The sequence below is a fragment of the Mastomys coucha genome, unplaced genomic scaffold (assembly GCF_008632895.1).
Source record: "Mastomys coucha isolate ucsf_1 unplaced genomic scaffold, UCSF_Mcou_1 pScaffold21, whole genome shotgun sequence".
Lineage (NCBI taxonomy): Eukaryota > Metazoa > Chordata > Mammalia > Rodentia > Muridae > Mastomys > Mastomys coucha.
The window spans coordinates 64,572,306-64,596,443 of record NW_022196904.1 but is presented as its reverse complement, the minus strand read 5'-3'; the positions used below and the strand labels follow the sequence as shown (position 1 = coordinate 64,596,443).

The following is a 24,138-nucleotide window of genomic DNA, read 5'->3' as shown; positions in this document are numbered from 1 at the left end:
TGTTCCTTATCATTCTGTAGATCACTGCCCTTCAGGAGCCCTGGGTATAATAACTTCAGCTCATCAAAGAGCAGAGCCCACAGGGCTCTGAGTGGAAGCACTCTTCGGAGGGAGCCCTCTCGAGCAGTTTGACATCCAGAGACGTTCCTTATTAGGGTTCTGGGGTTAGAAGAGAAAGTGTTAAAGGTCCGTTCTCTCTACAGATGATGGGAGAAGTGGCCTCTTGTGTTGGAGGAGACAAAAAGCCACATGGAGTGTGTTTGCCAACGTGGTCTTAACTAGGCTCCATTGAGGGAAGCTGGCACCAAAGAGGGAAGCAAAAGAGAGAGACTGCTGGAGAGAGGAGAAAATCAGAGGTTCTAGGGCAGGGAAAGGGTAGGAAATGCTCCCCCTCACCCCTATTTTCACCTTAAAATCTAGTCTATTTCTGTTAGCTGCTATTAAGAGAGCAATTTAACCCAACCAGCTTGGGCATTGAAGTTGCACTATGCTAGATTAGAATAAACTCAGCATATTTTTAATGGAAAAATAATGCTCTGTTTCCTGAGTTTTAACCTCTTAAACAATTTATACATTTTTAAGGGAAAAATGCGAATGGAATGTTTGTGAATCTTAACTAAAGGTAGTGGGCTTTGGGGGATGTTTGGGGATGGGAAAGGGCCATTCTCAGAGTGCCTGGGGCATTAGGTACAGTTTACACACAGTAAAACACCTCCTTCCTAGTGACTCCTCAGAGTTTCAGGTGTGTGAATTGTGCAGACTTGTTGCTGAGAAGTTCTGAGCCTGTGATAGCTGCTCTTTCAGGAGATTTTATGCTTCTCTTTGGCCTTGTCTTGGAAGGCATCTCTCTTTAAGCGGACACAATGGAATCTTTCAAGACCTCCAAACTGTTTGAGGGGATAGCATTATTAGCCTTGGGAACAGGAGAGGAGATATAAGGCTGGATCATTACAGTCTCTACAGCTGTTCACAGCAAGAGCACCATAAGCCTTGTTTCTTTAGCTAACTACAATAAGGCCCCATGTGGATTATGATGGAGGCTTGGACACTGACCTAGGCTGGCTGGGTTTCCTCCTAGTTCTTTGCCCCTTCTTATCTCCATAGCTACTTATTTATAGCTAATATGGGGATGATGGCATTTCTTTTACTAAAGATCTGACTAGAAGATGTTCTGCTGGCACCCAGGAAGTGCTCAACTCATTCTTACTAAACAGTGGTCTAAATGTCATCCCAAGCCCCAGCTTGATTTCTAGATTTAAAAAACAGGTGATTTTTCCCCCTAAGTACCACCTAGGGATGCTCTAATGGGACACTTATTAGCCACATGTGACTATAAATTCATTAAAGCCACACAACCTTGACCATTCAGTTCCTCACCTTTGTTAGAACATTCACAACTCCACAAGTAGCTGCCGGCTCCTATGCTGGAGAATTCGGGTTACAGAATATACTTGTCCCTTGCAAAGGTTCTCTCTTGCAGTTCTGGTCTGCAGGGTGTGAACGCTGAGAATCTGGACAGTGGTCTAAGGACCCAGTGTTTGGTTCTAGGGCTCTATTCCCAACACCAGATCTTTTTGCACAGTTAGAATGTACTGACTCCAGGGAATGCAGGTTCCTTGAGATAATGAGGTTCTCGCAGGTGCAGCTTAGAGCTAGGGAGCTCCCCCAAGGGAAAGGGTGAGGTTGTCCTGAGAGCTGGCAGAGTCTCTATGTGCCTTTGAGCCACACAGTCCTTTGTGTAGACAGACTCTCTGGGTATTAAGGCTGCACATTCCTGAGTTCTAATGGCCTGTCCCTTTTCCTCATAGCTACCAAATGTCCCTATATGGGTTCCACAAGTGTGGTTGTTATGAGTAAGAAACATAGAGTCTTTCACTTCTGCACTGAGTGCAAGCCCATCTTGCAAAGGACCATGGGCCAGGACACTTTAGTTCCCTGTTTTGGGGGTCTCCTCTGCATGAGAAGCAGGTGAAAGGAATGCATTGTGTAAGTAAATAACTGCTGGCTTCCTGGCTGAGGATGGAAAAGGCAACCACCCACTGGCGTGAGAAACGCATTTCTGCTTATGCTCCAGAGGACTCATTAGAGAAGCTGTTAATAAGGGCTCTGTGCCCAGCTGTCACCTTCCTGCTTCACCTAGTGAGCAGGTAGCAGAGCAGTGAGCTCTTGATGGCAGGTCCTGAGGGAAGCTGGGACTATACCTGCCCACATTGCACACAAGGAAGAGGAATTTTTACAGAAGAGGGTGCAGCGTGGAAATCAGTGGCTAGAAAAGAATGGAAGAGAATATCAACAGACACAACACATTGCATATGCTTCCAACATGACATAGGAACACCTCCTCCAACTTCTGAGTGTGTGGGGTTTGGTCCTGTGCACTTATTGTTGATCTTCACATCTGTACGATGAGTAGACGTTTGCAGACCACTAACTGGTGCCCAGTAAGCCCTCAGTGATGGCATGTCATTGTCACCATTTCCCCTTGTCCTCTTAATAGTTTTATTCTGAGTGAGAGGGAAATTGGAGCTGAGGATACGACTCAAGTCAGTAAAGTGTGGACCATGTAAGCACAAGGACCTGTGATTCCCAGTACACACAAGAAAAAGCCGGGCGTGGTAGTGAACACTTGTCATCCCATTGTGGAGGAGCAGGGACATGGGGATTCCTGGTGCTTACTGTCCAGCTACTCTAACTGAATCCCCGAGCCTCAGATAAAAGTGAGTGACCTCATCTCAAGAAACACAGTGAGCCGGGTGGTGGTGGTGCATGCCTTTAATCCGAGCACATGGGAGTAGAGGCAGGCAGATTTCTGAGTTTAAGGCCAACCTGGTCTACAGAGTGAGTTCCAGGACAGCCAGGGCTACACAAAGAAACCTTGTCTCGAAAAACCAAAAAAAAAAAAAAAGAAAAAAGAAAAAGAAAGAAAAGAAAGAAATAAGGTGGATGGCTCCTGCAGCACATATGCAAATGCATGTGTACATATACACATGGGAATGGATGAATCTATGAGCAATTAATAGAGATTGTCTATGGGGTTACACACACACACATACACACACACACACTACCTGCTATCTACCTTGTGCCAGTTGCTCACAGCTTACTGAGAACCATTCTGCTCATCATTAAAATAGGGGTACTCTCTAGGGAGCTCCTTGTGACACTGAAATTTAATGTCCTCAAGTTCCTTGTGCCAGGCTAGACATAGAAAAGGTTAGGTCCTCTTCTCTTCCACTTGAAAGCATCTTTTCAGTTTAACCCTCAAATGATAGGTGAAATTGCACTTGAGGGAGGTGAATCTAACAGCCAAGTGAGGGAGTGCATCTGGAAGCTGCATGCAATGCTATTAGAAAACTCAGTGCACTAGCTATTGATATCTGGGAATTGGTGTCATAGTTACAAAATGGTTCCTTTCAACAGTGAATAGTTCTTTCCATGTGCCAACCTGCTCTAGACGATGTCGATGTCGATGATGATGATGATGATGATGATGATGATGATGATGATGATGATCGTGATCATGATGATAATGATGGTGATATGCTCTTTGTAATTTTTGTGCAATCAAATTTTAAGGGTTTTCAGAATTTCAATTTGAAGCTTTTAAATAAACATTATAAACCAACAGCTTTCAGTAGAGATGAAGTAGAATCATATGAGCTTCTACTAGATTTTTTTACTTAGCCACTTAAGAGCTGTGTAAGTATGACCCTTAGCTAGCTTATAACCTTTTATTTTACTTAATTCTTTGATTAGCACAATAATTAGTATAATAGTTAATATATATGGCATAATGTGTTGTTTTGATTTGTGCACACACTGGGTAATGATCAAATCACAGTAATCAGTATATTTCTCACCGTCAGTTTCTATCATTCCTCTATGGTATGAGCATTCAGACTCCTCCCTTGTAGCTCTTTTGAGGTACACACAGTGCATCACTGTTAACTGTATTCCAGTATGTCACAGAGCACTGCTGTCTTCTCCTCCCATCTTACTGTCACATTGTGCTGAAGTTTGCTGATTTACCTTTTAGATAGCCACAAGAAGTGTTTATTTCTCTCAAATTACAAGTTAAGAAACTGGGAAATGAACTCACTCAGCCAGGGTCCAGTGAATTTGAGCCCAGGGCCCTTATAATCAATGCTTTCTACCTGTGATGGTTAATGTTGACTAGATTTAGAATTATCTAGTAGGCACGCCTGTGGGGGTGTCAGGGAGGCTATTTCCAGAGAGGTTTATCTGGGGATGGAAGAGTTATTCCAAATGTGGGCAGAGGCCCCACACTGAATAAAAAGTGTGAGTGCCGCCTTTCACTGTTCACTCTCCCTGACTCCTGAATGTGGGCAGACACAGTGTGACCAGCCGCCTCATGCTCCTTCTGGTCTACCTTCTTCCCCATGATGCACCATGGTGACCTTAAACTAAACCCTTTGCCCTTAAATTGACTTCTATTGGACATTTTGTCACAGCAGTGGAAAATTAATTAATACACTCATTAGGTGACTGATAATTTAGAGATTCCAGAGACAACGGGGAACTACATTACTTATTTAGCATTCATGTGCATGTCAGGCCCACCTGTGATTAGGAATCACAGAAGTGCAGTGGAGGATGGGGGGCAGAAAGCATAAGTCAAGATTGATCCCCATCCTTGGGGATGGTAGGCTCCCCAAGCTTGGATTGTGATGCTCCACCTTCTAGGCTCCCCTTAGCCTATGGCCTGCTCTATTCCTAGAATCTGCCTTAGACATGGGGAAGAAACCATGGCTCTGCATCGAGGCTTTACCTTCCAATTATAGGTGAGCCAAAAAAAAAAAAAAGCCAGATAGGCCCCAAGTTGCTGCTTCTTGCTTCTCTATGGATTCTAACCCACAGTTTATACCTATCCTCAAAGGACCAAAATTGGCACAAGACACACCAAGCCCAAATTCTCAACACAAAGGAGATTTATTTGCCCCAGAGGGACAAGATCAGGGAATAAGAGACAAAGTCAAAAGATAGAAACTGAGAGAGAAGAGGACAAGGGGGCACAGGAGAGTGGGGAGGGTCATTTGCCCAGAGGTTCAAAGGACTTCCTCTGGATAGAGAGGAGACCAACATGTCTCATAGGCAAATGACATTTTATAAAGAGGAAAAGGGAAACCCAGTGTTAGGATGAATTGGTTTGTTTTGTTTGGGCACAATAATTAGGTGAGCCAAAGGGGCCCTGACTGCTAGACTTCAAGACTTTGATACATGGACCTTGGTGGTCAGCTTCAAGAGGAGGAAGGGGCTAAATAATGGAATAGACCTTGGTAGCTAGCTTTAGGAATATAATCTAGCAATTCAGCAAAGCAGAGGGAATGGGGAAGGGTAAGGCCCACCGGAGCCATGTTTACTATGCTCTGGGTCTCCTAGTGCTCTACAAGGGCTCTACACACCCCTCATTACCTTTCTCCCTGCATTCTTTGCACCTTGCTCAAAATCTCCCCGGTGCTATAAAACCACTCAACTCCAAACCCACCACTGTCAAGCATTGCTGTCTTAAGCAATGGAAGCTTACACTGACCACTGAGCCCTTCTGTAGGCCTAGCCAGGCCTTAGCAGGTAGCACAGACAGCCAAAGTCTTTTGCCCAGAGCTATACAGCTAGAAAAGCAGAGTCATGCCTTGAATCTAGGCATTTGAGCCCTGGAACAGTGTTTCTAGCCTTTGCCTGCTTCTTCACTGTGAACCAGGAACTATTGACATTCCTTCCCACCCTGCCCCCTAGCTAGTCCTTCCATGTGTGGCTGGTCTGCCTTCTTTTCTCCAGGAAACCAGCCATTCATTCCGTATGCTTTCCATTCTTCAGTCCTTCTTAGTCACAGCTGTTCCTACATGGAGTGGAAAGAGTTGGGCTTCTGTGTTCTTTCCTGATCTAGGCTTAGGTCAGCCTCATCTCTGTTTCTAGTACCTTCCTCAGAGGCCTGACATTTACCTGTTCTCAGTATAAACAGTAGCAATGGATGAGGGTATTTACAGAGCTTACATAGGCCAGCTCCACGAGAGTCCTTCATTGCCCTTGAGCCTCTCCCTGCAAATCTGTTTGGAGAAGAAGGGAATGGAGTGACTGAGCCTGACCCAGTATGGTTAAACTTGGGACCCTGGCTTCAGTCCCTGGCCCTTACCATGTAGGTACAGAAGTGGCTCAGCTAGAATAGGGAATTTCAAGCCAGTGCTTAAACATATGGCACTTTTTGTAATGGTCCTGAAAATCAACAAGTTGATCCAAGGACATCCATTGTCCAGCACCCTTGACCCCCCAGCTCATCCCTGGCACACACACTTATGTGTTTCTGATAGCTCCTCCTAGCTGTTTGCCAGTGTGTCTAGGAATCAGAGTGGGACCACTACTCTTTCAGGGTGTGCTCCACACCAACCTGAGCTGGTTGTTGAGTGACTGTCCCTGTCTTTAGATGATATTAGGCTCTGTTCCACATCCTGCCACCTCTTCCTTGGGTAAGGTGTCCTGTCACCTTCTGACCACCTGGCATTTCTGCAAATCTTGGCAAGGGTCTTGGGTCAGGGTTACCAAATGTCAATGAGGGATGCAATCAGGAGCTCTTGACCTTTGCTCTTGGACTCTGCCACCTTGCCAGTTTAGGAAGGCAATTTATTGAACAGAAGTCTGAATGGGGTATGGAGAGGAAATTAGCCTTTTAAATTTATGACCCTTCCTTGGCATTACTGTGGGAGCCTCCAGCCATGCAATTAGTGGCTGTTGGGCAGCTACCATGTGAAATTACTTCTTCAGGATCCCTGCTGGTTGTGGGTGAAACAGCTCCCAGTCAGGGTCAAGGCAAGCAGGCAGGTGGATTTCTTTCCATGGGAGAGTCATGGGGGTTTTCCTGGAAAAGGGTGCGAGCTTATTAGGTATGTGAGAGTAGGACAAATAACCAATCAGGACTCAGCCCTGAAGACTAACACTCCCTGGGCAGCAAGAGATCATCCCTCAAGCACTGTTTGATGATTTGATGAAGAGCCTGGTTTTCCTAGCCCCCAACTCTAGATGAAAGCTGGGTGTCCTTGGCTGAATAGCTTGTCTTCTCTGAGTTCCTCCTTCTCTGAGCCTTTGTGTGAGGAGGAGAGGAGTGAGAGGAGCTGGAGGAGTGTTTACAGCATGAACTCTGTCACCCACAGCTGGGAGCTTTGAGTCCCCATGAGTTTTATGCCCTTTCCCACATGGGGTGTCTGTTTCTCTTTTGCTTTAGAACACACACCCCCTTCCTTCATTATTAGTATAAAATAACTTGTACTTAATAACTGTTGTGTAGTCTCTCTCCTTTGGGATCTTGTCGCAGAGTATCCAGTTTCCCTCTGGGCTCAGCTTTGTGTACTGCAGGGGCTGCATAAATGCTGTCTGGTGTCAGGAACCCACAGTTCTAAAAGCAAATGTTGGAACTGGCCTAAAGGGCCAGCTTTGGTGGTACAAGTGGGCTTGTGTATCAGAGTGCCAGTACTGTGTTGGCTGGGACCTGCTTGTTTCCTACTTACCTACCGTGGTAATAGCAAAAATGGAAGAGCTCATACAAACATGAAGAGTCCTGCTCTTTATCCCCAACCTACAGCTTTGCTGCCAGCTTAGGGAAAACATTGGCTTCACAGTAGCTATCACCCTTCCCTTTTGACTACAGAAATAGAAAAAGGGCAAGTCTGCCATTCGGCCTACACTGGCATCTGGTTAGACTATGTGTATGTGTAAGTGTATGTATATGTGTACGTGCATGTATGTATATGTAAGTATAGGCTGAACGCTAAACTGCCATGTCCTCATCATTCTGCTGCTGGACTTAGTTGGGAGCATTACAGGGTGCGCATGTGAAAACCCAGCGGCCCTTCTGCAGTTTATATATTGCCTTACAGCTGTGCTGATAAAGCTGGATTCGGAGCCGTTCAGTGGTACTCCGGCAAGGGGTGCTGTGCAGAGGTGGAAGTTTGAATTGCATGCCCTAGACTCCGATCTGAAAGCCTTCTCTCTAGATCTCTCTAGATTTGACATGTCTAACTTTGGATCACAGCAGTACTCCACATGTTGGAAAATCTTCAGGGGAACCCCGGCATCACCCAGATTCAGCAGAGCCACTTGAGAGTGATGTGTACAGCCAGCTGGCTGACTCTCCCTCACCTCCTTCTCCCCCTGTACTCGCTCCTAACAGCACCTCTCAGGGTTTTCTGTCTCCACCATGCAAAGACTCCACAAAACATGCTGTCAAAAAAAAAAATCTCTGGCCCATCATACTTTCTGTGGTTACCTTATTTAAAAACACAAAACATAAAATTTGCTGTCTTAATCCTTGTTGAGTGTATAGTTTTAAGTATTGTTGTGGAATTTACAGAATAGTTAATCTTGTAAAACTGAGACTCTGTCCCTTACACCACTCCCTATCTTTGACCCTTCCACAGTCTTAAGCACTTTCTATTTTCTGTCTCTATGAGGTCTCACTGTTCTAGGTACCCCATACATCCTAATTCTTTTTGCACTTATTTTATCTAATGTTGTACCTTCAAGGCACTTCAAGGAGTGTATTGTAATGTGTGTTAGAATTTTCTTTGTGTGTACATGTTTATGTGAATGTGTGCAGTGTATACCAGTGGTGTGTGTGTGTGTGTGTGTGTGTGTGTGTGTGTGTGTGTGTGTGTGTATAAGCCAGAGATCAATGCTGGATAACTTCCTTGGCCTCTTTCTACCTTATTTTTAAAGATAGGATGGCTCACTGAATCTGGACATCATTTATTTGGCTAGGCTGGCTGGCCAGAGAGCACCGGACATCAATATGTTGACATGTCCTCAGCAGTGAGGTTGTAGCTGTGTTCTGCTGACTCAGGATATTGGGGTGCTAAGCTTGGGTCATCATGCTTGCATGGCACTTTACTGGCTGGGCTATTTTCTTAGCCCCTAGATTTTACTTTTTAAAGACAGAATAATAGTCTATTACATGCTTATTCCACATCTGTTTTTGCAGTCTCTGCCTCAGGATATTGTGAATACGCTGTATTGAATACACATCTGCATGTGTCTTAGACTCTCCGGTTCTTGGCTGTATACCCAGAAGTGGAGATGCTGACTTCTAAAACCTTCAGTGATCTGGCTCCTTAAGAAACTGCCTTATTCCCTTCCGTACTCCTACAGGTTCACTGCACACACGCTCTGTTTCATTGATAGTGAAATGAAGGCCACTGGGAGGCTCCATCAAGAAACATGAGCCCTGAATGGGAGGCAGAAGTATGGGAGTGCCTTCTCACCATCCCAGGGAGCCAAAGTTCCTAGGAAGCTGCTCCTCTCCCTGGCCTTTCTCTTGCTGAATTTTATTGCCCCATCTCCCCCCTTCTCTCTTGGGGCATCTCCCCCCTTCTGTCTTTGAGGCTGAGCCTCGTGGTTTCCTTCCAGTCTTCAGTGCCTTAGTGATCCTCAGAGTACCCCTTGGCCCTGTCCTGCCCTCTAGCAAGTCTCTTTCCTTGGAAACACTTCAGTGGATATCTTGAAGTATACTTCATGATGGACAGGACGAGTTACTAGCAGAGAACCTGGGTACAATGCAGTGACCATTTGTTACCTCCATCTCCTTCATCTGTTCACTGCTTCTGTAATGTTGTTGACATGCCTACAGGGAAGGGACTCCATTCAGGGTTTGCTAGTGAATGAGGGTGGGGGGAGGGAGAAAAGAAGGAAGGAAGGAAGGAAGGAAGGAAGGAAGGAAGGAAGGAAGGAAGGAGGAAGCAGCCCCCTTTGAGGTGGTATACCTGAGTTCAGGAGGAGAGTGCCAATGCAGGAGAGGTGTCTGCCAGGGGACACTGAGAGGAACTGAGGGCATGGAGCAGATGCACAGCACATGCCCATGGAGGGAGCAGCTACACAGCACATGCCCACAGCACTCACGCTCCACACTCTTGGAGACTCATGCACAAGTGCTCATATGTGTACTCGCTCATTCACACACTTGCACCCCATGCATACACATGCACACTTGTTCCCATGCAATTTCACACTTGAGGCAGAGCAGAAACATCACCCTTTCTGAAACCGCCCATACTCATGCCCCTGCCACACCTGGATTCCAGTTTTCTCCACTAGCCACTATTCCTCCACATGAGCACTGAAACCTCCATCGAGCGGAGGTTAGACAGGGTTCCTTCTGAGAGGTGACCTGCATGCTTGCTTCACTCATCAGACAAATATTCATGAACTCTTTGAATACAGCTGGTTGCTGGGTATATGATAATGAATAAGGAAATAAAGCTCCTGCATTTATGGAGTTTACATTCTAGTCTGGGTTGAGGTGGGGTGCAAGAGACAAACAAGGAAGGGGTTCAAATGAGGAAACAACATAACTGCAAATTCTAGTGAATTCTAGAGGAGGGGATGGAGGTTGTCACTACAGGCTGAGGTGAACCATATGTTTAAAGTCCTGTTGTAGAGAGGAAGGGAAGCTGCAACGTAGGAAAACAAAACAATGCAATACGAAACATAGAAGCCCAAGACTGAGTGACCAGGGAGGAGATGGAAAAGCCAAGAAGTGGCCATAGAAGGCTACTACAGGGATAGATGGACCTTGTTAGGATCCGGCCTTGTTTTACTGGTTCTTATAGGAAATCGTATGTCTTCGTTTTCAATAGGAGCAGTGATCTGTGAATATCTTACCATATAGTAATGGGCGAGATATTTGTAGCAGTTAGATGAAAATACTGGTCTGGAGGGGAGGGTGGAGCTGAAGTGAAGGGGCAGTCAGAGGATTCTTAGCAGACAGGTGGGGGGAGAGAGCCGGGAGAGGAGAGTGAAGAATACCCAGGATACCCCTCCTGTTTCTGATTTCTCAAGCACTGCGAAGACAGAGCCATAACCAGGTCAGCTTCTTGGGGGCAGCGAACCAGGATAAGTGTCTTTAGGTGTGAACTACACTCTTGCCTTTGGGGTTAGTTCGCTTTGAACAGACTGTGGGCCCCAATATCATCACTTGCCTGGCTGTTCTTAGACACTCTCAGTTCTGGATACAGCACAGAGCGAGCAAGGAGCTCTGAAGCTAGAGATGAGAGAGTTTGAGGATGACCACTACTAGAGAGCTTACTCAAGTTCTAGCATGGTCTAAAAGCCTCCCTCAAACAGGTTTGAATATAAAAATACTCAAAACACAGCTCACTATCCCAGGAGGCAAAAATGTCAGTCTGCAATTAAACTTTCCCTTCTGAGGGGAAGCTTTCTGGCCAAAGCGTTAAAATACAGGTTGAGCATTCCCAATCCAAAAATACAAATCACAGAGTGCTCTAAAATCTGAACAATTTTGAGCCGCAACTTGACGTTGTAAATGGAAAATTCCACACCTGACTACTTTGCAGTCAGAACACAGGTGCACTAACGGCTTGGTAGCAAATTAGCTTCAGGCTAGGTGTGTCAAGTGTGCGTGAAACATAAATGACTTTTGTGTTTAGACTTGAGATGCATCCCAAGAGGCCTCATTACATATATGCAGATCTTCCAAATTTGGACATGCTTTTCAGCCCAAACATTTACGAGAACAGATATTCAACCTGAAATAAGTTAGTGGGGGGAAAAAGCATGTTTGACTTGGTAAGCCTGTCAAAGACAGAAATATAAAAGTTTCCTTGAAAAAGACAGATTGGCTAAGAAGGTAGCTCACTGTGCAAAGTGCTTGCTTGCTGTGCAAACACAAGGACCTGCCTTCTTTCCTAGGCACTCACATAGAAAAGCCTGGTACACTTGCACATACCTATAATCCGAGCACTGTGGAGGCAGAAGCAGGAGGATGCTGTTTGCATTCTTGCTGGCCAGCACTCTAGCTAATTCTGGCGAGCTCCAGGTTCAGTGAGAGGCCTTCTCTAAAACAAGGTGGAGATTGAAAAGAAACCTAATGTTGACCTCTGCCTCCTAACACACAAAGAATGAGAAGACCACAAGTAGCTTGCATGTACAGGGACAGGGACAGTAGCCTGCATGTACAGAGACAGTAACCTATATGTACAGGGACAGGGAAAATAGTTTGCATGTACAGGAACAGAAAAAGGCAACACATTATCAGATGCCCAGCTCCCTTTGACATAGTATATCTCCAATGTACCTGTTCGCATAAATCCAGCACGAGGCCAGTATGCACTACGAAGTGAATTGTCATCAGAAGACCTCAACTTCCGTAATGCTAAACTCAGGAAAAAGAAGGAATCTTTTGCAACTCCTAGGAGAAATGGCTAGGGGAGTATTCCCTAACTTTGAAATGTAGATTAGAGAATAGTATGTTGCTGGCTAGTTTTATGTCAACTTGACACAAGCTAGAGTCATTTTGGAAGAGGAAATCTCAATTGAGAAAATAGCTCCACCAGATTGGACAGTGTACAGTTTCCTGAATGATGCTTGATATGAGAGGACCCAGATCACTGCGGCTGATGCCATTCCTAGGATGGTGGTCCGGGGTGCTATAAGAAAGCATGGTTACGCCATACATGGAAGTCAAGCCAATAAGCAACATTCTTCTATGGCCTCTACCTCCATGTTCCTGCCCCGACTCCCCTAGATTTTGAACTACAAGCTTTAAGATGAAATAAACCCTTTCTTCCCTAAGATGATTTTGGTCATGGTGTATGATTATAGCAATAGGTACCCCGGCTAAGACAAGAACAAAGTTAAACAAAGAAACAAAAAGCAGATTATGAAACTTTCAAAAGACATGGAAGAATTAGACTAGGTTTTATCTCTGTTGCAGTATTACATTCAAAAGAAAAAAGGCCATTAGAATCTATTTTCCTGGCTTACTTTCCATGGTACTTAAAGGCTACAGAGCAAGTTCTATTGAGCTCAGTTACTAAAATTCTCCTCGGAGAATGGGTGGGGCTGCATCTTTCCAGGATTGTTCCCCTGGAGGAAGTTTGTGGTGTCTACAGTATGTGCTCCTGGGGAAATTTTAAGACCAAGTGTGTGTGTGCAAGGGAGCAACACCAGTCAGAAGGTTCCTGGTCTGCTGCTCCATCTTCAGCCATACCCCAGAGTCTTCAGAGGAAGGTCTCTCTACATGGGGTCCAAGTGACCACAGGAAAAGATGGGGAAGAGAGTCTGAGTGAGCTAGCTTGTCTCTGCCTCCTTGCATTTCCCTTTTCTGTTTTACTGGGGTTCAGAATGGCCTGCCACAGGAAGCCCAGCTTTTTGAAGCAGTCACACTTATCCTTTGGGGAACCACTTTCCTTTATGGGTCTCCTGTGATAATCCTCTTCCATCCCAAGGGTGGTCCTTTCAGAATTGTGTGGCCTAGAGTGAGACCCACAAAGGAAGAGTGGCTGACCTTTGACCTTGGAATCCAGCTGGAGCATGTGACACCCTGTGTAGTGTTGAACTCTGTAGGACCTTTCTGGAAGAGAGTCTTGTGTTCTTAGTTTGGTGTTATGCCCTATGCATGGTTATTGTGGTATCCCACACACTTCCTCTTGCATCTTCTCTCTTCTGTAGATTCTATGGTAAGTTATTTTTTGGCATAGGCGGAGCTCTCAGTTGGACAGAGATCAGTAGGAGCTGATTGCCCTTGACAGTAAAAGGGCCCTGCAGAGAGGGCTGCTCTCCCGTGAGGTGAGACAGACACAGCAGACCTGGCCCATCAGTCCTCGGTCATTTTTTTTTCTTTTAGTGCATCTCTGGGTCTGCTTCCAGACTCCCTCTGACCACAGATTCCCTGGAACAGCATGCTGGAGGCAGGGAGTGGCTATGTCCCGCCCAAGGCAGGCTTTCTCTTTTTGTCCCACACCTATCCCCATGGCCTTCATGTTTGTGCCCCATGCTTGCTGGTGACTTGGTGACCCCTGCTTGATCTACACAATGTGGAATGCTATCCTGGATCTCTACCTGACAGAGCGGCTGGCAAGTCCCTGTGCCCATTAAACTCTAGAAAGTGGCAGCAGTCTAGTTGGTGACATCCCTTCCAGTTTCAAGGGAGAGCTCTTGTTTGGCTGTGGAGACCTCGGGTGTCAGATATAGGGCCAAACAGATAAGAAGGGAAGGGCTTTTGCCTTCCTTTGCAAAGCATCCACACTCTTTAACATTTGAGCTAGCATCCTGACAATGATCGCATTTCTTCTGGGTCATCTCTCTCACCACTGCACTCTCTTGGTAGGTTAATATGTACCTGCTAGAGGTTGGCCTCTAGAAGGTGCCAGGCTTTTGAGAGTTAAAGATACAGCTCAGACATGCATGTAGAATGCTGCCCTTTCCTCCTTGTAACTTCCAGATCCTGAAGGCATGGAACAGTCATGTGGCACCATCAAGAAGGATGGCAGGCAACATTAGTTAGGAATATGGGGGGCTTTCAGGTCCCACTCCTGTGTTTTCCCAAGTAAATGCTCACTGGAGGGAAGGGCAAAGATGAGTCTTGACAGAAAAATATGTGTTCCTGCGACTTAGGTTATTGATGCTGAGAAAGGGGGATGATTACTAAGATCTTAGGTTTGCAGGTCATTTTGGGGAGCTGGCCAACCTATTGCTGGCCCTCCATTTTGAACCTTGAACAAGTGGGGTCCCTAATCCATGGAAATCAAGGCAGCCAACTTGCTGCTGGCCCTCCATGTTGAGTTTTGAACAGTGGGGTCCCCAATCCATGTGGTGGCCACAGAAAGGTACAGGGGCTACTGTAGAGGGTGCTGTGAAGTGAGGTAAAATGTACCCCACACATGCATATGAATCCCTTGGGCTTCTGACCATGAGTCTATGACCTAGGCTATTTTTTGTAGCTGTCCAAGGTTTCTGGTTTATAACTAATGCATTTGAATTCCCATGTTCCACACACATCCTGCTATTTCTTCCTCTAGAACAGCTAGATATTAATTTTGTCTGACTTCATTTGCGTCTGTTACTTCACAACCTTTCCGACAGCTCTTGTTCCTGTCTCCTGCCTTTGGCATGAGCACTGGTGAATGTGTCATTACCTGACCGTCTTTGACGCTGTTGAATTTCATGGTGAGCCGGATGCTGGGTCTTCTTAAGTGATCTAATGACAGACGTCTTGGGAGCTACCAGCCAGGGAGCTGCCCTGTGAGTCTCTGGTGACAGGCGGCTAATATCCAGCCTGAGGAAGACAAAAACAAAGTGGAACAGTTTCTCTCCTTTGTTCTCCATTTGACAGAGAAGCGTAAGCTCTTATATGTGTTTTCAGTCAGTTCCCATAGTTCCCTGGGGGTGAGATGGCTTTTAAGCTGAGGAAGGATCCTTACGTATACATACTTTTAATGTTATGTAAGTCATGACCCACAATTTCTTCTGGACTCCATTGACAACTACACACACACACACACACACACACACTTATAAAATAAAATCTTCAAATGAATATAGCTCTAATCTCTCTTGTGCAGTCTTCTGTATAGATATACATTTCACTTTCCTTAGATGATCAACTCAGATGAAACTGTCCAGTGGTGTGACAATTCTGTCTTTTGAGTGGCTGCCTGTCTCCCACAGTGACCACACCATTTTACATTTCCAGCCATCCTGTGGAAAACTTCCAATTCCTTCTCAGCCTTGGAAGCCCTGATTCCTGTCATCCTGAGTGTTACTGTTGTTCTGTGTAAAGTGGTTTGCATTATTTGCACAACCTTTATGATATTGAACTTCAGTTTATGGTATTATTCAACATGTCTATATTTTCCTGGAAGAAATGGCCATCCAAATCCTTTATTTATTTTGTACATATGTGCATGTTCATGTGTGTTCAGGTTGCATATGTGCAGGGTCATGTATGTCTGGAAAGACAACCTGGACTGTCATTTCTTGGAAGACAAGATTTCTCTCTAGCCTGTACCTTGCCAAGTGAGCCCAGAAAGTCCTAGGGACCTGCCTCACCAGTTCTGAAATTACAAGTATGTGTCACCATGGCCCGCTTTTCTTCCATGGATGGTAGTTGGGACTCCCCATGTTTGCAAAGTAAGAACTTTACTCACTGAGGCCCCCTTCCTGCCTTTATAACATTTACATATATAAGTAATTCTTTTTATTGTTGAGCTGTAGGAGCTGTTACTATTGTCTAACTACTAAGCTCCTAAATATCTCCCTTCATCCTGGGCCTTCCCTTCATTCTACATTTTGAACTTGTTCACCACACCAGTCATAGCTTCTGGCAGGCCACCAAGAATGGCGTGTGCCTCAGAAACTCCATCAAAAACTAGTTGCATCTTCGCCTCAGTAGCGTTTAGGTATGAAGTAGGAACCAAGGAGCTGAGGAAAGAGACACACAGTTCTCTTTTACCTTTTGTCTGAGAGTCAGAATGGATCTGGGTAAGGTAGCACAAAGTGGATAATGAATTGCCTAGCAAAACCACAGAGGCCAAAGCTGTAAGATTGCTTTCTGAAGCCCCTTGTACCTGGGTATTAGTTTTAAGATCAATGAAGGGGAGATGGGAGAGCCGGGCTTGCAGCTGTGTTTGGGATGCAGCAAATACACTTTGCTGAAATCAATGGAGTGACTCTGAGGAGCCTTGGAAACGCTGTGTAATTATCGCACTGAGAATTACAGTTGTCACGTATTGATTCCGTCTTCTCAGCGCTCGTTGGTAGGTTTCCTCCCGCGGGCAATGCTACTCAGTGACATTTCCAGAGTCTTGGGTGCAGTGCTTCCACCACCCTGCTGGCTGCCGAAGGGGAAAGAAGCTGAAATCTCATATGAAAGTCTGTCTACACCCGGAACCTTGGTCAGGGAGCGAGAGTTGGGAGGTCCTCAGATTTAGGGACAGGATGGGTCCATGTCACTCTGGAGTTGTCATTAGTCTGTGACAGCTTGTCTTGAGTGCCCTCTTCATGGTTACTGTGAGAGTCCTCATATGGGGGACTTAACATCCTGCAGATAAGACTAAGAGGGAGACTTCCTTAGTCCTGCAAAGATTTCCCTTCTCATCCCAGTATAAGGCAGCATTTCTGAAGTAGCTAATGTAAGTTAGAGAGCATCTGCCTGTGCTTATTTCCTGGCTTTTTCCTATGGTATAGGTTCATGTTGAGGTCACAGCCCATCCCAGGAAAAGTGTACTGGGGCTGCTGGGAAGATAAGTGCAGTGCACCCACAGTTCTGAGGTAGGGTGTGTCCTCCCGGGGGATCCCAAACAAGAGGCAAAGAAAGAGGAACCCAGGGTAGAGCTGGACTGGAGGCTCAGGAGGCCGTCTCCAGAGGAGAGGTAGAGCTGCAGGGAAGGGTAGGTGCTTTATCAAGGTTATGAGGCATGGTAAGATTACAGCTTCTCCTACTGAAGCCTGTCACCTGGAACTGTGAAGTGTATGGCCGGTTTTGACTGACATCACCCAGGCATAGGGAAAGGGAGGTTAGCAGTGATCACTCCACCCTAACACTAAGTTCCATGAAAGAATTGGCATGTAGTAACCTGGGCTTTCTGAGCTGTCCATGGGGTAACACCACATGCCCACAGTAGCTGTAAATGTCTGGGCAAATTGACTGCTCTGGGATCTGAAAGCTCCACCGCACCCTGTGTTTTTTCAGCTATGGACCCATCTTTGGAATGGTGTCTTCTTTACTGGTGAGAATGTGGGGATGGCCACATTCCAGCGGAGAATAGGGTTCTCCGCTGTCAACTTGGAGGTCTCTTGGAGGACTCTTACAAATTATTGAGGAACTCAAAGATCTTGTGATGACACAGGTTACACTTGTGGATAATTATCATGTTAGCCATTCAAATCAAACATATATGAGGTCTGTGAGCATGTCTTTCAGAAACCTGCACTGCAAGCTCTACAGAGGATAAGAGCCCACAAGGCAGATTTGATCTTAGCATTATGACGAGTTCTGGTTTTGTCTTGTGACTGCTATAGGATAAGATTGTTTTGATCTCTCAAATGGCCCCATGGGGTACTGGTAGCCCTTCTAGTTCTCACACAATTTTATGAGCATCCTACTGGGGTAGAAGGCACATGGGTACCTCATTCTACCATATCCTAACTTGTTTGAGGAACTTGATCAAGTTCTGGCCTCCCTCAACTCTTGAGTCTTATGACCTCCATGGAGTGGATAGATTGTAGTCCAGGAGATAGGTAGAGGGTACTACCTAGTAATATGAGGTCTTCCTAGATGTAAGAGTAGACAGTAGCCAATGCCTTTGTGTAGGAAAAGACTGTCTAGAAGTGAGAATAAACAGTGGCCAAAACATCATATTTTCAGCCTATGCTTTGATGGTCTGTAGTATATTTGAAAGCCCTACAACCAGGGGCATTTCTGAGTAGCTTTTCCTCCCTTAGTGATGGACAGACCCACTTGAATTAACTTTTAAAGAAGGGGTGGATCATAGTATGTTTTTTCCTTACAATCTTTTGCGTAGTTTAGAATGAATGGTATGTCTCCATCCAAGGCCTGAGATACAACCCAGATCCCATTCTTTGTATTAGTAATCAAAGTCCTGCAGTTTTAGTTCCTGGGCATTGATTATGAAGCAAGGATGGGTCCATCCTTTATGATTTTCAAGACCACTAATACTGTCATAGCTATCTAGTATTAAAAGTCTCTCAGTCTAACCTCTGTCCCCTAGGATGAGTGCTGTCCTCTATCTTTGACCCCGTGCTGTGAGAAGGCACAAGACACACTGAACACTGATGTCTTGGCCTCCACAGTTCCTACAGTCCATGGTTCTATGAATAGCTGGAGGAGGCAGTGTTTATGTCATAGCTATAATAAGGCCGCAGAGAAGAAGTGACAACTCAGTTGGAGCATTGTAGACTTCCCTGAAAGGTGAACCCAGGCAGAGACTGGAATAAAAGAGGAAGGTACAGGCTACATGGAGTGCATCACGTGCTGAAGCTCTGGCCTGAGAGGAGCTTTTATCAGGACATGAGTCCCTGGGATTGGTAGCCAAGAGGGCACACTGGAGGACAAGGGCCTTCTGCTTCTTGCTCCAAACACAGAAGTAAGAGTTAGAAGTCCCTGGCTTGTCTGGACACCAGAAAACCATTCTCTGAAGGGTGTCCCTCACCTTCCATTGACCCTCAGTACATCATCAGGACTCCCTATAACAGCAGTCTTACCCAGCTCTGTACCACAATCCATGTTGTTCCCTCTGCCTAGGACCCTAGTCATACACCCTGTGTACCATTCATGAATCTTTCATTTACCTCACTCACCCGCACATGGATGCTGCCTCGTGTCTATCTTGCCGCTTTCATGAGCATCATGGCAGCTACTCACACTGTGGCTGCTCTTCTGCACTTTCCACTTCAGCCCCTCATCGGGTCTTCCACTGTGGGCTGCTGCCGACCATTGTCTCCATATTACAGACAGAGACACAATGGCCCAGAACACCAGAAGACCTTGGAGTTAGCGTAGGAGAGCATGGCTGGAACATTAGGTTCAAAATCCTGGTCCCAACAACTCCAATGGGTTGAGCTTAGCTACCTATTCCAGTATTCCAACTAAGAAGACACAAAATATGGCTGGAGATCTAGCTCAGTTTCTAGAGTGCTTGTCTAGAATGTACAAGTCTCTGGGTTTGATGTGCAGCACTGCATACACTGGAGCTTCTTGGTGCGTCACTGTACTTCCAGCACTTGGGAGATGGAGGCAGGAGGGTTAGGAGTCCAAGGTCATCATCAGCTATGTAGTTAGTTCAAGGCCAGCCTGGGATAAAAGGTGGAGTGCAGCAGGGATCATGCAAAGTAGAGAACAGATATGTGACCACTGTGTAATGGGGAGATGAGCAGTGACCCCAATTTCTTCTGAGGACCAGGTACTTTCAAGCAAAAGAAGAGTGCAAGTGTGTTACAGTTAGACATGACTGCAAGCACGAGCCTGCAGTCAGGATGGGGTTCAGACTGCTGACCTCAGCTACTTCTCTTTCCTGTCATTTCCTTCCAGTTCTGAGCCATATGATTGTATCCCTGGAGTCAACAGACAATAGGTGCTTGTTGTACGTTTGACATGTTTGCTTTTCACCCTTTCCCTTCCTGGACATCATGCCTTATGCATCTGACTTTAAAAAAGAAGAGAATAATAGGGAGAAGGAAAAGAATAGAACCAGATGAGTGCCATATGTAAGAATGGCTTTGGGGGCAGTGAGACCTTAAACACAGGGCAGGCTCTGAAACTGTGCTAGGTGCTGGGGGCTGTGCTCCACTGTCTTAAAGTCCTCTCCAATTGAAGGTGTGTTATTTTCTGTTATCAAAGCCAGAAACTTCCTGAGACTGGAACTCTCTAAGCCCTGCCCTGAGCTGTGAGTTCCACCCCTGGGTTAGGGTTCCCTTGAACAAACATGAAGCAGAGAAAACACTTGTCAAGGTGGTCAGTGGCCCATCCTCAGAGTATGGACTGGGGTCAGAGACCACCTTTTGAAGAAAACCCAGCAAAGCCGTATCCATTGTCCTAGCTTTATCTCTGACTTCCTGTTGGTGCTGGCTGGTTGCTGAATTCTCCAGAAATTCTTATGGCTTGGGGGTGGGGGTGGCTTTCACTCACCATTGGGAGCAAATGATTGAGGGATACTCTCTGCAAATAGGCCCAAAGGGTTGAAGACAGAAGGCTAGTGTCTGCAATTCCGCATTCACCGTGCTGGGCAGCCCAGGCAGCCCTGTTCTGGCTTCCCTCCCTCCAGCTCTGCATATCAGCTGGCATATTTATTTGAAAGCAGTGTAAGCAGAATTTTTCAAAGGGAAGCAGTTTACAAAAGATGAAAAGAATATAGGTTGGGATAAATGGCTCATCTGGCAGCAGGACCTAGTCTCTGGTGTGTGGGGAACTTTAATGTTCTATGAGCCTGCAGAAGGGAACTTGGCCTTCCTGTAGAATCTTAGAAAAAATGTCCCTTGCTGAAGCCAGAATATCACTCACCTCTAGGAGACAGAGCTGAATTCCCAAGCCTGTACCATTTCAGAATTATGGGAAGATGTTTGTTTCCTCTGTCCAGTCACCTTCTGAATCCTTCTTGTTGAAGTTTCCAGAACTTCTGGAGCCCTGGCTATTACTGTAAACTTTCACCCAGATTCCTAGATGTCCTGTTGGACACACATGAAATCCCTGTAGACTGCAGCTACTAACTGTGGAAACAGAAACATTTAGAAGTGCCTCATAATATTTCCTCCTTTTAGTATATAGGTCCTGACAGCTGCTGTAACAAGCAAATCCTCACACATATAGCTACTAAAATGACTATTGTGTACACTGATAAAGTCCAAATCAGGTTCTACTAATACCTGGGCTGTTCTCTAGAGGTGTCACTTGCCTTCTTAGAGTTTCCATTGTCAATAGGACATTATTTTCAAGGCTTCCTTATTTGTCTGCATCAGGTTACGGGAGGTATGAGCCAGGCCAGAAGCAGCAGAGGTTACTGCCTCTTGAATCTCTCTATAGCTGGAGTAGTGCTGTGGCCAGACCTGGAATTGGGGGTGAGATACCTGAGCCATAAACTCATAAGGCAGCAGAATCAAGCTCTGCTGCCATCCAGCCCATGTCTGTCTCAGTGAGTAAGTGTTCATGTACCATACATATAGCTTAGGAATTTCAGAGCATTTCTAAGAAATGCTTACCTTGGATTTCCAAGTTGCATGTGAGGACATGGAAGGTCAAGAAATGCTAGTGACTTACCTAAGGTCTAATACCAGATTAGAATCCAGAGTGCCCAGGTTTTTCTCATCCCTGACTCTATGTGTGTTCTCCATTCTCTATGACTAGAAGCCAGGTGACTGGATGCCATCTTTGTGTTGTCATCATGCCAACGCTGAGGAAGATCATGGCTGCTATGACGGAGGGTGCACCAGAGCCTTGGGTCCTCAGTTGCAGCAGGATGGTTGGGCAGAGAGGGTTGATAAGTTTACTAACTAGAGTGCCGGAGTCTTCAGTGTTTTGGGAATAGCTGTACATTATAATCCAGTGCTCCAGACTATGGGAGAATTAGAGGGAAGAAATATGTATGTATATAACCTGCCTCTACCTTAGACTGGGAAAATCAGAGCCAGTCTACAGATCCTCAGGGATCCCTTGATGGGGACACAGATCCCTGGAAGATGGGATGTCTGATGAGCGTATACAAGCACTTTTGAACCCTGCCATGACCTCATGAATATACTGTGAGATGAGCAGCAGTCTCCTATGGGCCACTGCTCACTTAGTAACACAGGATCCAGACTCCCCTCTCCACTTACCAGTCATTTTACTTTTGCTGTGTTACTAGCCTTAACATTGCCAAACCTGACCTGCTTGTCCTGTGAAATGGGAGTTGGTAGCCCTGTCCTTGGGGACATCCTGCTAGAGAGGTGCAGAGGCAAGAAGGGATGTTTTCCCTTTAGAATCATATGGAATGCGGCAAGTGATCAGATGTGGGGCCAGTGCTTAAGAATGACTAGGGCATGTCTCTAAATTCCTCCTCTGGAGGCAGTGAAAAGGAAGGCACTTGAGCTATTTGAGGTCATCTGGTCCTGGGTGCCTCTACTGCAGCCCCAGCTCTAATTGAAGTAGGGAGGGAAACTCACATCGAAACTCTAGAGGGAGTTTTTGTGGAGCCTGCTTGTTTTGTGTCGACTTCTGCAACCCTGCTTAGAGTCTGCCTGGTTCATCCAGTGAGTCACCCAGAAGGCATGGGAGCATCGTCACTTTGGCAGCCGTAGGGCATTTGTGCCTGGCTAATTATGGGCAGCTCTGATCTGAAGCAACAAGGTTGGAGTTGTTATAGGTTGAAAAATGACCCAGACAGAAGCAGAGGCTTGGACTGGCATCCCTGCCTGCATGGTGGCTGCCCCTGTGGCTGGGACGAGGTCAGGGCCTGTTTGCTTCATGACAGATTGAGGACAGTGAGAAAAAAAAAAGGAGTTCAGGCTTTGTACTGACCAGTCTGGTTCTGATGCCTAAGCAGATACAAGTTCCTAGCCAGGGAAGTCAGGAGCGCAGAGTTTTAAGCTGAAGGTGATGCTAATGGCTTGTGTTCAGATCCGTGCTGATGTGTGTCTGAGCATCATCACTGTGTGCCTAGGACAAAAACCAGAGCCCCACCAAGATTTGCAAGGCTTAAGCAGATGGCTCAGAAGGTAAAGCACTTTCCACACACATACACATGAGAACCTAAGTTCAAAGCCCCAGGGACCACATAAAGCCAGATGTGACAACAAGTTTGCAACCCCAGCACTCCTACAGTAAGATGATAGGCAGAGACAAGAGAATCCTCAGCTAGAAAGGAGTGCACTGCAGCAACAGCAAATGACCCTGTCTCTCTCTCTCAAATAGCATGGACGACAGGGCCTGACATCAGAGCCTGTCCTCCATTCTCTACGTATGCACCCTAGAACAAATGTGCACCCCATATATATGAGATTTGAAAACTTGCATCTCTGAGTAATTCTGAATGTGACCCCATCAGAGTACATGTCCAACACCCTAGTTCTGTAGGCTCAGGTTTGCCTTGTATCATTAGATGATGATATTTTTTTTTAAGGCAACTCCTAGAAACATTAAATTAAATGGAACAGAGAGAAGCAGTGTCTGTCTCAGATCCCATCTAACCTGGTGTATGAGAATGCTCCAATACTTAAAGGCCTTATACCTGAGCTTGGGTGACACTTGGAAAATTCGGCAGGTGACATTATGTGTGTCAAGAAATAGTTTCCTCCCTGAGCAGAATGATAAACTGGGAGTTGATTAAATATAAGTATCAAACAGTCACTTCTGTGATTCTTTGGTTGTAATACCACAAATCACAATCTGTGTGACATCTAACTTCCAAAAGCCTCAAGCACATAACCCTCTTTGGACAACAAGGGATCTGGGATATAAGTTGTGATTTCGAACACAGCTTTTCAATAACTTTAAAAAGCATATAAGAACTGTCTCTGTAAATATCTGGAAATAGTGAACTCTGATTTCTAAGTCCCTTTATCTGTAGGGCTGGGGTGAAGGCTTGCTAGTTAGGTGGCTCACAATTGTGTATAGGTCCAGTTCCAGGGGATCCTATGCCTTCTGGGCACTGCAGGCAGCTACACTTACACGTTCACAGATACACACACACACACACACACACACACACACACACGCGCGCACACACACACACACACACACACACACACACGCACTTTAATGGTACTGCACACCTTTGATCCCAGCATTTAGGAGGCAAAGACAGCCAGATTTCTGTGTTTGGAGCCAGCCTGGTCTACAGAGTGAGT

The 24,138-nt window shown here is 45.8% G+C and overlaps 1 protein-coding gene across 2 annotated transcripts in view; it reads left to right on the top strand.

Moving 5' to 3' along the window:
• The window catches only part of Slco3a1 (solute carrier organic anion transporter family member 3A1), a 279,766-nt gene that overhangs the window by 68,089 nt on the left and 187,539 nt on the right, over nt 1–24,138 (top strand). The gene's annotated exons all lie outside the window — the stretch shown is intronic.